Source organism: Rhinolophus hipposideros, assembly GCF_964194185.1.
Source record: "Rhinolophus hipposideros genome assembly, chromosome: 8".
NCBI lineage: Eukaryota > Metazoa > Chordata > Mammalia > Chiroptera > Rhinolophidae > Rhinolophus > Rhinolophus hipposideros.
Window position 1 is genome coordinate 73,757,342 of NC_138054.1, and position 14,597 is coordinate 73,771,938.

Sequence of the window (14,597 nt, forward strand, 5' to 3'; positions counted from 1 at the left end):
TACAGTTGACCCTTAAACAACACAGATTTGAACTACACAGGCACACTTACATGTGAATTGTACCCTTGAACAAAAAGGGTTTGAACTGTGAGTCCACTAATACAGATTTAAAGGGGAAAATGAACCTGCATATTTAAAAAAATCCATTAGTGGACCTCCGCAGTCCAAACCCATGTTGTTCAAAGGTGAACTGTATTTGTATGTCTTTCACTGTCAGCCTTATTTCACTTAGCATAAGGCCTTCAAGATTCATCCATGTTGTCATAAATAGTAGGATTTCCTTTTTTTTTATAGCCAAATAAGATTTCATTGTTTTTATATATACCACATGTTCTTTATCCGTCCATCTGTTGATGGACACTTAGGTTGTTTCCATGTCTTGGCTATTGTAAATAATGCTGCAATTGTAATTGAAAAGAAAAAGAAAAAAGAAATCTCCCAAAGATAAGATGTGGGCTGGTTTTTCAAACAGGAGATTCATCTTGCAAGTAGAAATGGAATAAGGAAACCCATAAATGGGAGGGGAAAAAGTAGTCTATTAAGAGAATCTGAGTAAAATGAAAATGGAAGTTGAGGAGAGCTGAATTCTGGAGTTAGAGATACTAAGGGAATGAAATTTCAGAGGATGTGCCTCTGGTCATTCTGGAAAGTAGCCTGGTGAACCAACAGTGGCAGCAGCAGCAGGGTCTTAGAATGTGCTAGTTCTCCATACCCACTTGGCAAAGCCCAAGTGGATCTACTGTTTAAAAAAAAGTTCTAGGGAACTGCAGTAGCCCCCTTTTGGGGTTCCCTGAGGACTAGCTGGCACAGGACAGATGTCTAAAGTCAGCACTGTGGACTGCTGTCCCTCATTACCTGACACATGGTTTTTCATGCGTGGGCTCTCCCAGAGCCTGGGCTCTCCCAGAGGGCTGTCCTCTCCTTCGAACAGAGCTGACAGTGAAGTTGGAAGGAGAACCAGGCTGTGCTGTAGTCACCATGGTGACAAGAAACTATCACAAATATTTGTTTATGACTTCACTGGAGAAGCCAGGGAGGGGAGGTTAGATTGGAAAGAGGAACATCTGCAGAAGTACATCTGGTATCAGCAACCAAAGGAGGACTCTTGTTCAGGGACCAGCAGGCAAAGGGGCTTTTTAAAATCATGCTCTCCCTACCTTACTTGCTGGGGCTGGATCAAGAAATCCAAAATACAAATCATACCTTTTCTAAGTTAGACAGCCTTTGGTTATCTCTTTTTTGTTTTCTGGAAAATTTGCTCGTCTATTTTATTTACATTAGAAAAGTACTAGCTGTATAAAATTTTGGTCCACTTTTTCTCCTTTACCTCTACCATTCAAACTTAAATCTTTAAATTTTAATCAAATAAAAGCAGAATCATATATCTGACATGAGAATTAAATATTTCACACCATTAAATTAATAGGACTTAACTGAATTAGGTGTGCTCTTTATTATTTCTCAAGAACAGCAACTCATCTTTCCTGAATGTTATTTCTCTTTACTTTTATTTGAGTAAGTGCGCAATGCACTGCATGTCCCTTTTTTTACATCCAGTAATGTGAGTGTGCATAAGTGTGCATACAGAGCTTTATAACCTCAGTAACTGGATTCATTATCTAATGTTCAATTCCCCTTATCATGTGGTGTTTCCATAATACTTCAGATATTTTAGTCAGTCTTACACTTTCCAACAGCAATGATACAAATTAAAATGTTAATTTAAAAACATTATTAATATTCCAGACTAAATAACACTAGCCCACTTAGAGTGACGCTGTTGTGAGAAGGCCTTGGGCAGCTACTGCTTCCATCGCAACGCGGCCTCCTTTGGGCAAAGCAGCAACCTGGTAAGCAGCTCTCGCAGGAAAATCTCTTGAAATGCTGTTTGTAGATTTCATTGACAATATCGAAGTCATTTATGTCAGCCAGCAAAACAGTGTTTTTATCACATTAGTGATGTCACAGCCTGCAGCGGCAGCTTTCACCCAGGTTTGTAAGCATTTGTTTAGCTTCTTCTGCCACCCCTCCTGGCACAAGCTGCCCACTTGAAGGGTCCATGCCTCGCTGTCCTGAGATGTAAACGGTGGCATTGACTAACACATCTTCACTGTAGGGACCAGTGGCTGCTGGTGCTTTCACAGCGCGGACCACCTTTCTGATCAAGGATGACATAGCTAATCCTTTTCCTCTGAGAGAATAATCCCATACACTACAATCTCCTCGTATCTCATTAGACTCCAGCCTTCGGTTTTCTTAGTCAGGGAACTCTCTCAAAGTGAATAGGTCACTGCAGTTATAACTCCCATTTGTAGGTAATTAATGTCTAACGTTGCCATGCATTTTCTAAGCTTTTAGAATCAAGGGATTAGCAATAATAATACAAAATAGGTATGGAACCTGTTATGGCCTGAATTACGCCCTCCCCTTTCATATGAAGTCTCACCTCCAGTGCTTCAAAATGTGACTGTATTTGGAGATAGGATCTTACTACAGGTGACTAAGATAAAATGAGAACACTGGGGTATGGCTGTAATCCAATCTGACCAGTGTCCTTCAAAAAGGAGAAGATTAAGATGCAGATAGGTGCACACAGAGGGAGCACATTATGTGAATACGAAGACAGCACTGTAAGACGGGAGAGAAGCCACAGAAGCAGCCAATCCTGACGATACCTTTAGCTCAGACTTCTAGCCTGTGAGAAAATAAGTGTCTGTTGTTTAAGCCACCCAGTCTGTGGTACTTTGTTATGGTAGCCTTAGCAAATTAATACAGGTCTTAATTGACAGATGAAGAATCTGAGTCCCAGGTCACACAGTAGGTAAGTAGCAAGATTATGGTAGTACCCCATTTAATCACTGGTATCTTTAAAACTTTGAGATTCAAATTTAAAAATTATGCACACTTTCTCAGAAAGAGGCACACTACATACAGCCAGCTGTCCTGTGTATGGGATGAGAATGAACTGTCACACCTTCAAGCTCACATCCTGGACAGCTGCTGGCTCTAGGATTTTCCAAATCAAAGTTTTATGTTCATGGTCTGTACTTCAAAAAGTTACCAAGCAATCACTTGAAGGCACCTGCCTAGAAGAACCCCAAAGAGTTATATGAAGGAGGAAAGGGAACTAGCCTTATTTCCTAGGTAATGACATGACAATCTTCAAAGGAAATGGGCTCTGGAACACTATGAAGCAGTCAGTCTTTTCAAATTACTTCCGTTGTTCTGGTGGTAAACTGAGTGGCTGCTCCTCTTTACAGCAGGTTTTCTAATAAAATGTTGTTGCAGCTGCCCAAGCAAAGAGAATGAGCCAAGGCTTTAATTCAGGCAGCCTATTGGGCATATGTTACAGTTAGGAAACTTTACAGTTTATCATGATGTATTGAAAGTTACTTAATGGCATTGAGAAGAGAGATAAAAGAGATAAACTGTTACCTCCCAATTTAAGGCCTCTTGAAGAATGTAAGAAACCTGATTCCTCCCAGGCTGAAATGGCTTTTTTTCAGCTGGTCTCTCTGACTGTTAACTAGGAATTCTCTAGTAAATATGCATCAACATAAGATTCCTGGTTAAAACACTATGGCCACATGCCAGTTCATTAAAAGGCAAGGAAAAAGAGTGTACTGAGATATACAGCCCATAGCCCTAGCGAGCTAGTGAGGCTTGATAATGTGCTAAGCTCTGCAGATATCTCTACTCTTCACAACAATCCTGCGAATCCATTTTGCAGATGAGAAAAATGAGACTCAGAGGTTAAGTAGTAAGCCAGGATGCTAAAAAGTCAACCCTGACCTGTCTGGTCCCAAATTCCATGTTCTTTTCATTTCCTGAAAAGGGAAGTGATTAGTAATAGCAAATCCATCAGAATTCTGGGTTGGATCCTACTCCATCACTGGTAAACAAATCTGCTCACAATTCAGAATTTCAGTTAACCACAAACTCAAATGCCTTAAAAGGTAAAGAGCTTATTGATTTTTTTTTTTTTTTCTGTGCCTCGCCGGGCCCCGGGACGGGCACAGCCGCCCGCCCCTCCGGGCCGCCGAGGGCTGCTCTACCCCTCGGTTCTGGCCGCCGGGAGCAGCGGAGCTCCGGGCGGGCAAAGCTCGAGGGGACAAGCTTATTGATTTTTAACCGGACAGTTAGAATAATACAGCAGGGACTGCACTCATACTCAATTTTTACATTGTGCCAGCGAAATAAAATTTGACAGAGGCTTTGTTAAATACTTAAATATGGGGTGGCCGGTTAGCTCTGTTGGTTAGACAGTGGTGCTAGTAACACCAAGGTTGCTGGTTCAATCGCCACATGGGCCACTGTGAGCTGCGCCCTCCTTAAAAAAAAAATTATATATATATATATATGTATATATATATATATATCCCAACATCATGCTTCTGTTTTCAAACACAGTATCTAATTGACCCCTCTGACAACCAATGAGAAAGATCAGTTAGTGCCATATTCACTTAATAGCTAAGGAACTGGGTTCAGAGGTGCTGTGACTTGCACAAGATCAGTCAGCTATTAAATTGTGAGGCTGGACTGTGATCTAAAACCTCTAATTCCAAAGGCCTCCTCTTTTCATCCAACTTCTGAGAACTACTTCTTTCCATCCCACAACACAAGTAAAATTCTATTCAGTTTGGCGCCTGCTCTTAGACTAGATTCTATCTTGATCTATCTATTTACAGTCAGTTTAACTTGAGAATTACTGGCAATCGAGTCTTTAATGAGTGCATAATAGTAACTGAAAACTGTTACTGAAGATGTTTGCCTAAGAGTTCTCCCTCACCTCTTTCATCTAATCTATTGCCAAAGCCTATCCTGGTTTTCTCTCCAAAACATACCTTGAATGTATGTACAACTCTCAATTCCTGACTCCCATCGCATCCAACTCACTATTATCTCTTGCCTGGCTACTGAAACAGCTTCCCTCTTTCCTCTCAATCCATCAACGCAATAAAACCAGAACACACTACTGCTCCCACATAGAATAAAATCCTCTTTACAATCCAAGGTCCTGCCTATATCTTCATCTCATCTCATTCATCATAAGCGTATGCTCCTGTCACAGTGGCCCTCTCAGTATTTAGAACCCATCAGGTTGTTTCTGGCTGCACTCTTCATATTTTGTTTTTTGGTTTTTTTTCTCCCTGCCCATAACGCTCTTAGAATTGCTAGAGCCTTCCCTCTTAATCCTAATTCAAAGAAAGCTACTTTATTTTTTGTCAAAACAAATGTTTCATTTCCTTCATTACACAATTGACAATGTCTGTTCCCCTCCATAGGATGTGTACGTTCTACAAAGGCAGGGACCTCTGTTGTATCCCAGCATCTGTAATATCATAGATACACAAATATCTGTTGAATGAAGCACTGTTCAAATATTTATTCAATACTTAATGAACACCTGCACTGTCCCAAACACAAGGCCTAGCTGTTACTTAATAAGTGTTCGCCAGTAAGTGTAAGGGAAGTGAACAAGTGTCCAGCAAAGATACCTTCCTTGCGACAGGAATGGAGAACTTCCAAAGGCAGGTTTTAGAAGGGTTTCTTACTAGAAACCCAGAAACCAAGGTTTCCTCCAGAATTGCTATAAAACTGAAGAAAAATGCTCTGTTGTAAGACTATAGGATACTGATGCCTCAGAAAAAGACATTTAGACTGCTAAATCCGGTAGCCTTGTGTATTCTATTTGACTTTGTCATTGATGATCACTTTTGCCTTCTTGAAACTCTACACGTGATTCTGTTGGCACTACTCTCTACCAGCTCTCCTACCATACCATCCACTCCTCAGGTGTCAGTGTTTGTGCCTCTTCAACGCCAATCTCTCAATGTCAATGTGTATGAAAATCCCACCTTTGGTCCTCTTCTCAGCGGGAGCTGCCCAAGTGATGTCCCTTAGCTGCAACCTCCACTTTTACACCCAGCACCAAATCGCTAGTCACAACCTCCCACCTGAAAATGCAGCTCCACGTCACTTTCTTTCTCCTTAAACCAGCTTCTTCTTCTGTCTTTGCTAGTTCAGAGTTAGTGCCATTACCATTCACTTTTACCTGGTCTCAGACCAGGGGTGTCCAAACTGCGGCCCGCGGCCCCTCATCCATTGTTAATTGGCCCGCAGCAAATTCCAAAAATACATTGTTTACTTAAATAAACCAGGTTAGGCAATACGTACTTCACCTCGAGTGAGTGGCCCGGCTGTTTGTGTATTTTACTGCATATGGCTCTTGGTGAAAAACGCTGAAAAAAGTTTGGACACTCCTATCTTAGACTAAGCCATCAACTTTCTCCTCCCCAAGGACAACAGGTTGGTAAACGGATTTTTCACCTGTGCCAGAGATTCTCTGCTTAACCCATCTCTATCCAGGCTTCTCTGAGCCCCCTTTCTCAACTAGGCCTCAACTTTGGCCTATAAAGACTTTAACAAAACACAAACATAGTTACTAACAGCTCAAGATCACATCCCTAGGATAACCCTCGGCCCCTTAAAGTGCCTGCCTGAGAAAATCTCAAGGCTGCCGAAAGAATTCATGGTTTGTTCCAGCCAACACCTGAAAATAGGTGCCTCTCTCCCAGGCTCTGTGGGACGTAGGAGCTTAACTTCAATCAGCACCAGTTAGCAAACATCAGATGGGCTTCACATGGACCAACCCCCTTCCTTAAGTTTTGTAATTTTTCACTTCTGCTCTACTGAGCCCCCCATCTTACCCTCCCTCCCTCTATTCCCTCATCTTCCGCTTAAAATGACCAGTTCCCTCTGTACAAATCGAAGCTGAGTTCAGTCCACACTTTTCTCTATTGCCATAGTGTATTACTGATTAAAATCTGTCCTTACCACTTTAACTAGTGTCCAATTTTGCTTATCTTTGATACCTGTTATCCCAAAGTGGTTCCTGCCGACAACCTCCAATGACATTGTTTTTGTTTTAGTTCACAACTTACCATCTCTCACTTCCAGACCTTTAAATCTTTGAGAGCAAGAATCTTTGAGTCTATAGCACAGTACACAGTACACACATGCTCTCAAATATTTCATTCAAAATTTTAAAGTTGTTTTCCAAAGGATCTGATGTAGTTTACAATAAATTCAACAAAATGAAAAACACAAAAACAAAAATCTGGAATAGGAATATACAAATTTGTATAGAAAATGGAGAAAGATGAATGTAGCTAAACAGGACCCAAAGAATCATTTATTTATTAGTTACTTGATTTATTAGTTACACTAGTTACTTGACAGCCAAAATATGAGTGAGCACTTACATAATGGTCATTATCCATGATGGTGGCCTGTGAAGCAAAAGAATTTTAAATTTTGACTGAAAGTGAGTCCAATTTTTTTTGGTTGCTTGTGCTGTTATCTTAATCCAAGATCATGAAGATTCACTCCTATGTTTTCTTAAGAGTTTTATAGTGTTAGCTCTTTACACTTCAGTCTCTGATCCACTGAGTTAATTTTTGCATATGTTATGGGGTAGGGGTCCAACTTCAAACTTCAATCTTTTGCATATGGATACCTATTCTTTTTAGGCATTATATATAGCAATTAGCACATTAAGACAATCAAAAGAAACCAGCGATCCACATGAGTCCTTCCTTAATGAATTTATCTTTGAGATGCCTTTCAAGTTAATGATTTTTTGATTAAACCAATCTATTAAACCAACAAACTATTACAGTATACAAGTTCCTTTCCTGAGCCAAGTTACTTATTTCCATGTCCTGCTAGGAGACCTCCATCAGGCACCAAGGAAGAAAAGGATCATGATACTCTTATTAAGAAAATTACACATCTATGTCTTTACTGCTAGATAGGAAGCAGTCTTCTCAAGTTCAGTCCAGAATGCCTTTCAAAGTCTCTAGCCATAATGAAACTATTTTACAATCACATGCTACCTAACAACGTTTTGGTCAAAGATGGACCACGTATACAATGGTGGTCCTATAAGATTATAATGGAGCTGAAAAATTCCCATCGTTGTGATGTCACAGCCGTCATAACATCATAGTGCAATGCAATACTCACCCGTTGTGGTGATGCTAGTATAAACAAACCTCCCGCTCTGCCAATTATATAAAACTGTAGCACATACAATTACAATAGTAGGCTATACCACCTATCTAGGTTTGTGTAGTATGCTCTACGATGTTCGCATATTGACTAAATCGCCTAACGATACGTTTCTCAGAACGTATCCTTGTTAAGTGGTGCACAACTGTATCTACTAAATCCACACTAAAAACTAAGATACCCCTTTGAAAGATCTTTCAAATATCCCAGTCAATGTCTGACTTCTGTAGAGGGGATGTTCCCAGGGAAAATTCAAATTTGATTAGTAATGATTTATTAATAATTTACTTAGCTTTTAATTTTTAAGCCTAAGCTCATAGACCCCCGTTTTAGAGGTGGGGAAACAAGTATAACTGGCAGAGGACCCAGCTAAGAAGTGGGAGAGTCTAATCCAGATCTTTCTAACTAAAGTCAATCAATGATCTCTCTAGGACATACATTTTACTTAACAGCACACTGGCCACAAGGGAATTCCCTTGTCATTTCCTAGGAGTGTGAATGCCGTGTTTCCCCCCAAAATAAGACCGGGTCTTATATTAATTTTTGCTCCAAAAGATGCATTAGGGCGTATTTTCAGGGGATGTCTTATTTTTTCAGGTACAACAATCTACATTTATTCAAATACAGTCATGTCATCTTCTTCTGGAAATCGTTATAACGTACTAAATGCATTTGTCTGGCTGACGATCTAAACGAGGCTTATTTTGGGTGCAGGTCTTGTTTTCGGGGAAACATGGTGCTCTTTCTTGGTTTCTACCACCCTAACCACTGCCTGGCTCAACCCCTCAAACGAGGTGTGGTCCAGTTCTTGCCAGGAATAGGAAATACAAACATCAGATGATACTAACACTGATATGAACAGAAGTAGAAAACTGTAGGAACTGACAGGTAGGTAGTCACTTGAAGGTTGTCTGCCACTTCAAAGGAAAAACAAAAACCATTGAGTTCAACCTCCCTGTTGTTTTTGTGGCACCCTCCACTGCGCGTGCGTGTGTGTGCGCGTGCGTGCGTGCGTGCGTGTCTGTGTGTGTGTGTGTGTAGTGATTGGTAGTGGCAGCAGCTGTGGTAAGGGAAATACAAAGTTGAAGGAAATAGGATGAGCTAAGATAAATGCCATTTAAGTCTGGTGTAGGGTTAAAAATCTTTTAAAACCTCCACATTATGTGAATGGACAGCATATCTCCAGGGGTTTGTGTTAGAAAGAAATATCTAGACTGAGAGAAGGTGGTTGTGCTGGATGGACCACCAAAAAGTACAGCAGAAAAGACTATGGTATTGGTGAAAGGAGCTACAAAGCCGGACAATGGCATTTCTGGTATTACTAGTTAACAAGTTTATCACCTTAGGTGTCACTTACCTGTATCTCAATTTTTCTACCCTTACCCTATCTCAGAATCACAGTGAAGATCAAATTAAAATATACATGAAAGCACGTTTTAAATAGTACCGTGTTTCCCCGAAAATAAGACCTAGCTGGACCATCAGCTCTAATGCGTCTTTTGGAGCAAAAATTAATATAAGACTCGGTCTTATTTTACTATAAGACCCAGTCTTATGTAATACAAGACCGGGTATAATATAATGTAATACAATACAATACAATATGATGCTGGGTCTTATATTAATTTTTGCTCCAAAAGAACTAATGGTCTGGCTAGGTCTTATTTTTGGGGAAACACGGTAGTTCTTTGGGCTTTTGAGTCTATATGTAAATGCAGTGCTCAGACCTAGGTGTGGGATGTAAGGGGTGCCGAGACATAGGAGAGGACTAAGGATAGATACAGTCTGAACAATTTCTCCAGAAGAAAATTTCTAACTGTTCTTTGTAGACTGCAGAATCTGGCAGCTCTCACCCTCCTAGGGACACCCCATTACCAATACCATTAGGTACTACAACGAACTAAAATGAATTACTTAAAGTAGGGAAAGCAAAGAACTCAACTTCCATTTAAGCCAACCACAAAATATTCACTGAATATCTCCTATGCAGTCACCCTGTTCAAGGAAGTGGGGGGCGGGGGGTGAAGTATATATTCCAAATGGTTATCTCCAAATTGACTCAAATAGACAAGTGGTTCATTATTCATTTTTAAAAATGTGTGTGCCAGGCACTGTGTAAAGGACGCTTTACAACATAGTTTAGTGTCATAGCATCAAGAATATAAAAGATAATGAATCTAAGTATGCAATGAGTTCAGAGGGTGGGAGTGAGAACTAGCTTTACTGAGTTGTAACCTCTAAAGTGGTCTTTGAAGGCTGGATGGTTAATATTTCTGAAGATAACGGGTGGGGAGAACAGTTCACCAGGAGCAAAGATTAGAACAGAAAGTCCAAGGTTGGTTTGGGGAACAAGCCAGTTTGGTTAGAGAGGAATAAAAGCAACACGTCTCAGATGTAACAGTGAACTTCTGGCTACCTGGACGCGGTTCTGCAGCCCTACACCCCTTCATCCGGAGTCATCAAACAGGGAGCCTTCTGCATTTGTCTGCAGGCTGCATTACACAAATCCCCGTGATTAGCTCTTCATTTTAACGTTTAGTAATAGGTACAAGAAAGGGCTGTTTCAACAGTCCTTCTGACAAATTAAAAGCAGGGGTTTCTCTAACTTGTACGTATACAGTGATCCAAAAAGGAGCTAGACTGGGGAGGCAATGTGCTGTGACCCCATGTACAAGGGCTCAGGACAACAAGGAGGGGAAGAGGCACACAAAGGGAATCCTCTCTGCCCTCAGAAGACATGCTATGTATGGACATCCAATGTTTTCCCTCAAATCCTTCAAATACCATGGAAAGAGCACCAATTGAGGAGTCAGGTGAGCTGGGTTCCAATTCCAACTACATAACCATACCCACTATCTTTGAGTTTCTATTTCCATTAACTATAAAACGAGGATAAACTTCATTGCCCTGCAGGATTGGAGAGATACTGTGAAAATAAATAGGGCCTAAATGCTAAATCGATGGTTACTTCCTTTTTCGGAAGCTCCTACTCTGAAAAGCCTGAATTGCCCATGAGGGCAATTTCCAGAAGTTGGGTCAAAAAGGACAGCTATATTTTCTTGCTCTTTATTAATAGGTAGTTTTTTCCTGCTCCTTTCTCCTAACACTGTAGCTCCTTTCTCTCTTATTTAAAATTTATTTTTATTTTATTTATTTGAGATTTTTCTTGTTTCTTGAGGTAGGCCTGTATTGCTATGAATTTCCCTCTTAAGAATGCTTTCGCTGTGTCCCATAGATTTGGGTTGTTGTGTTTATAGCTCCTTTCTCTTAATCTTTATCCTTCTTTTCCATCTTCATTCTCTCCAAAGCTAGGCTGTAAGAAACAAGGAGCCAGAATTTTAAAAAAGGACTTGCTCTCTACCATTTACCTCACCCCAAGATGAGCAATTCCAATCACGTCTCATCAGACAATTATTGCATCTTTGGAAAACAAATACTAATGACTTCCAAATCTACATCTGCAGTCCACACCTAATACCCAAGGGGTTCCTTCCACCCATGACCCATAAGCATCTCAATTTTTTTTTTTAATTTAAAAGTCATCATCTCCATAAACCTACTTCCTATACATTTCTCTTACTTCATGGTTCACAATTCCTTATTTGGAATTCAGAAATCAAAAGAACTCTAAAAAGTTTTTTTTAAGTAAATATAGCCTCAAAACACATTTAGCTGCAAAATCTGAACAAAACTAATATGAGACTATTTATAGACCTTATTTATCTCACTTAATATTCAAACAGTTTGCTACAAAGTATTAATATTTGACTATATAGGCTTTATCCCAGACCCTGCTGGAGGTATTATCCAACTTACATGTACATGCCTTTCTAAAATTTAAACAATCAGAATTCTGAAATATCTGGCATAATTGGTTTCTTATCGGCATACATTCTCTTTTTTTGTCTTTAAAAATGCAATTTTAATTAGTGATTAATTATTTTTTCCTTTTTTTAGATTAAAATTTTTTTATTAGTTTCAGGTGCACAAGACAAAGTACTACTTAGACGTTTATCACTTATATCCCTCACACTGTGTGGACCCCCTTTCCCCCATCCACTATCCCTTTGACATTGCACCAAGCCATTACATTTCCACTGTCTCTATTCCTAATGCTGTACTACGCTTCTTGTAAGTATATGCATACATGTATACATATACATATATAAAATTATAGTTGGCATTCATTATTGTTCAGCTTTAGATGTACAGTGCAGTGATCGGCATACATTCTTAATGGGGGCAATATTGCATGCCCCCAAAAGGGTGAAACTGGTTTGTGGGGTGGGGAGTACTTAGATAATACAAAGGTATGCAGTTCTCCAAAGTTCAACCTTAGCAATAAAGTCTTATTCCTTAATATTTCATTTCTTTCATTGGGTTTTCTCCACTGTTGCGTGACCAGCATTGACACTGACTTCCTGGAAGGCAGACCAAAAGTATGCAAGATCCGTGGTACAAACCTGTGGTGAATAGACAGCCATGACTGGGGACTTCCTCTCGTCCGACCGCTAGATCTTTAAGTCATCTGACTTAAAGATGGCCATTGCATGCCTGTTACACGTGTCTGGATGTTATTTTTGTTTGATCCTCAATGCTTTTGTGTGTGACATCGGCTCTGATAATTAAGTTTATATGTTATTGTTTATTTCTAAAAATTAAAATTTGTCATGATTAATTATGCCAAGTGTTGACAAGAAAAATATCAATGATATCTGAATATCTAGCAGCTAGTTCAGTTCTACGTTATTTTCTCGTATCAAGCAAAAGTTTAAAAATTCACTAAAAATAAATTACATTAGAAGTTACTCAGCAATTACAGCTATAAAACTTAGTTAAATGCAAATAGTTTTTTAACTTTTAACATAAAAATTTTGTTTAGTCATTCTTAACCCTGCACTGAATAAGAAACAAGCTTCAGGCTTATTCTTTTTATACATAAAGCAAAGACATACTTACCGTACATAAACAGATGTAGAGTGTATCTATGTATTAAAATTTCACGGGAGGGATGCATTAGGGGAAAAAATGCCTAAAAAGGCTTCTTAGGAGGGTGATAACGAAAGAACAGGTTGAGAAACACTATTAGAGATTAGGGGTCTGTACTGGTATCTTCTCAGCTTTTCAAGCCAGACACTTGGGGGTCACCCTTGACAACTCCCTTCCTTGCCCTTATGGCCACATCCAATCACTAAGAATGGCTGACTTTATTTCCTAATTTTTCTGTTGTACCGCCCTTGTCCTAATTCAGGTCTTCATGATCTCCTGCCTAGACTTAATAAGAGCCTCATTAACCTGTTCCTTCTGTCTTTACTCCAAACTTCTTCAAAGTTGTCTCTCCTCTCTCATTTCTTAGCCCACTCCAACTTGCTTTCATGCCATCAAAACTTTTTGTAAAAGCCACTGATCAAGTGCATGATGCTAAATTCAATTAGAACTTCTCAGTCCTTATTCTGCTGGTCCTTTTGGCAGCACTCAATACTGACAACCATTTCCTTCTACTTGAAATTCTCTCCTTTCCCTTGGTTTTTGAGACACCTATCACTCCTTATTTCTCCTTCCAATTCTGGCTACTGATCCCTTTTTCCTGCATATTAAAGCTGATGTAACTTGGGGTTCTCTTTTGAGTCCATCTCCCCTGATACACATTTTTCATAGGTGCCATCAGTAATTCCCATGGTTTTAGTTACCATACATAGGTAAACAGATGATCAAACCTCTAACCCCATCCCCAGACCTTACTCTCGAGCTTCAGACTTCTGTATCCAATTGCATTTTGGACCCCTTCCCTTGGAGGTCACAGAGACACCTCAAAATGTCCCGATTTAAACCTCTCTGTTAACAGCAGCACTATCCACTCAAGGCAAGAGGCCTAGGAGTCATGCTTAGTTCCACCCCTGACTTCGAGCTCCAGCCTCCAGATGAAAACAATAAACCAGCCCTACGAATTCAAATTCCTAACTCAATTACTCCCCTCAGTCACCAGCACCAACTCGCTAGGACTTCTGCACGTAAGAACCAATTACCTATTTAAAGAACCTCCTAGCTGGTATCTTGTATTTGGTTGGTGCAAAAGTAATTGCGGTTTTTACCATTATTTTTAACCTTGTAAACCTCAATTATTTTTGCACCAACCTAATAGTCTAATTCATTCTCTCCAGAGCAGTCCAAGATTTAATACAAATAAATCGATGTGGTTCACTTCTGAGATTAAAATCCTTCAATGGCATTTCACTGTCATCCGGATAAAATCCAACTATAATTCCTTCCCATGCTACCAACCCATCTAGTCTACCAATCTTTTGCTTCTGAAATACTCAGTTATCCCCACCCTGCCACTGACAACTCCTCTCCATAGGTCAGGTCTCACTTAGCTTAATGGCCGTCCCTGATTCCCTTAGGCTGGGGTGGCCCTATGTATCTATTGCACTCTGGACTGCACCATCCAAAATATTTATCAATTTATACTGTTCTCCAAAGTACAGAACACAAGATTAACTGGGGTACACCCGAAACTAATA

The 14,597-nt window shown here is 39.8% G+C and overlaps 1 protein-coding gene and 1 pseudogene across 2 annotated transcripts in view; both read right to left on the reverse strand.

The window, feature by feature from the left end:
• KPNA6 (karyopherin subunit alpha 6) overlaps positions 1 to 14,597 on the reverse strand; it is a gene marked incomplete at its 5' end in the record, with an annotated part of 38,908 nt that overhangs the window by 18,288 nt on the left and 6,023 nt on the right. The gene's annotated exons all lie outside the window — the stretch shown is intronic.
• LOC308500586 (2-iminobutanoate/2-iminopropanoate deaminase-like) lies at positions 1,767 to 2,175 on the reverse strand (annotated as a pseudogene). Its single transcript has one exon. The product of its transcript is annotated as a 2-iminobutanoate/2-iminopropanoate deaminase-like (transcript).